The sequence below is a fragment of the Melanostigma gelatinosum genome (genome assembly GCF_949748355.1).
Source record: "Melanostigma gelatinosum genome assembly, chromosome: 18".
In the NCBI taxonomy this organism is placed as follows: Eukaryota; Metazoa; Chordata; class Actinopteri; order Perciformes; family Zoarcidae; genus Melanostigma; species Melanostigma gelatinosum.
The window spans coordinates 22,727,806-22,730,305 of NC_136651.1; positions in this window are offsets into that span (position 1 = coordinate 22,727,806).

Consider the following 2,500-nt stretch of genomic DNA (forward strand, 5'->3'; position numbering starts at 1 on the left):
CTTGTGATAGATCTACCATTGATTGATGCCCATACAGGTCAAATATGGTTTGATTAGATTTGATCATGTCATCATTTCAAGGCTTTACGCGTTGATGAGAAGCCTCCAAATGCAGCACAAGAGCTATAAAAGTCTCTTTGTGAGGACACGCTTCCTCCAGACAGACTGAGACACTGAAACAGAAGCTTTTATCCTCTCGTTCGATTGTGATGCTATGTGATGGCTGTATATACTGTATACTTAATATACTATTCTGCACATGTTCACTCTCTGAGGATTGTTTCAAACCACTGAAAGGAAATGGAGATTGCATAGTTGTCTAAAATGACATATGACAGTTTTTGTTTAATTTCAATGCTCTTGTTAAAGTGCAGATGTAATTTGGTGAATGGGTCAACGGCTGCTCTCATGACACAACGCCCGTGTTCATATGGCTGGCCATGTGCAGCCGTCCCTTCTCTGCACTTACTAAGTACTTTGAACTTAAATGCTCTTTTAAAATAATCAGGAAAGTACGATTTTCTGGTGATATACTTACAAGCTCACCACAGACTCTTTCAGACTTTGGTCAGATTAACTGCCACACATTAAGTACACGTTAAGTACACGTTAAGTACACGTTAAGTACACGTTAAGTACACGTTAAGTCACGTTAAGTACACGTTAAGTACACGTTAAGTACACGTTAAGTACACATTAAGTACACATTAAGTACACATTAAGTACACATTAAGTCACATTAAGTACACGTTAAGTACACGTTAAGTACACGTTAAGTCACGTTAAGTGCACATTAAGTACACGTTAAGTACACATTAAGTACACACAGATTAGCTGACTTTACATTACGGCAGGCTGCCTAGAACAGTGACTTAGAACTGCATTAACCCTTTCAGCAGCAGAAGAGGCAGTAAACACAAAATTGACATATTACAACATTTAAAAGTTGGCAAACTGACTATTTACACATCCAGCAGACACAGAGCAACAACAGCTTTCATTTCATTTGTGTTTCTGGCGGCCAATATTCTCTCTTTTAGCTCTGTTTCTGGTCTCCACGTCTCTTTAGCTGCTAAATGCTCCACTATGTTCACCAGCTAGTCTCTGACCGTGTTTGTCTTCTGTTTGCTGCTGAACAGTTTGTCATTGCTGCTTGAGATAGGGTTGATGAGCTCAAAGAGACTAAACAGCTCTGCAGGGCTGAGGGGAACTGCAGAGTTGGTGACAATGTGCTGTGGGTGACCAATTCAGCATTGCACACACTGTATTTTGATCCATTGTTCATATTTTAAAAAGAGTGCAGCTTTAAGGTAGTAAAGTATTTTAAAATACCTAACTTCAACTAGAACTCTTTATTTTGCCAGTTTTTTGTTTTGTGAGGGTGCTGCAGTGAAGTGCAATAGTTGAATAGAGTGGTCTCGTGTGACGTCAAAGCCACTGGCATGCACGGCTGAGTCGCATAACCTATCGGTGGTGAACTTTTGTGCTGTCTTTGGTTGTGGCAGCAGAGCTGATAGACAAGAAATCATTCTTTCGTTTGCCAGCGGTCATTACACATCAAGGAAATGACACGAAGGAGCTATCCAAGCGACGTCGCGAGAAATGGCTGTCACGCATCTCTCGAGATATAAAGGAATGGAATTTGGCGTACACTAGAGTATGTGCGGATCACTTTATAAGTGCTCAGTGATTTTATTTACAAATTCGTTTGTGAACAGTATTTAATAAAGGAAATATAAATTAAACTTGGACATGAGGTTACCGAAGCTTCATCGGCCCGTGACAGCAGTCGGTGCCAGAGACGTGTCGAGCGTGTACAACAGCGAAACACATAGATGCAGCCTCAGCATTGCTTGATATGAGTTTAACGTCAGATCATGTGTATATATATATATATATATATATATATATATAGCACTCCAACTCGTCTTTTGTGTAAGGACTGGGGGTGTTCACGAGATACGTGTAGATGTTGGCGTAGTTTACCGATGGAAGATAAGTAGGATCGGCACTGAAACCATCTGCACTCATCGTATAGGGATCCAAGTTACCAATAACCTTCAATTTGGCCAGGTAGCGAACCTTTGATGCACTATCCAGTGATTCAAAGTATGGTATTTTCGCCGCACTTCCTTGTTTACTCGCCGCCATGTAGGATCTGTATGTACTCCAACATGGCGGACAGACCTCGTAACTAAGGAGATCGTGACGTAGGTGAGACCACTCTATAGTTTGTGTGTCACTTTGTGTATCGAGCTAACACTGATACTGTCGGCTGTAGTGAGGTCAGTCCCACAGCTGCAGCAGCACAAAGCCGCCATTGAAGCAGGACTGACCGTAGAGAGGCTCACCACACAGGACTCATTCTGCAGTGTGTGTATCTTCATCTCTTTGTTCATGTGATGTGTGAATGTGCCACCACATGCATGCAGGACACGCATGTTCGACTGACATTTGTCACCACCAAGCCCTCTACTGGGTAAATACTAGGGATGCAGTG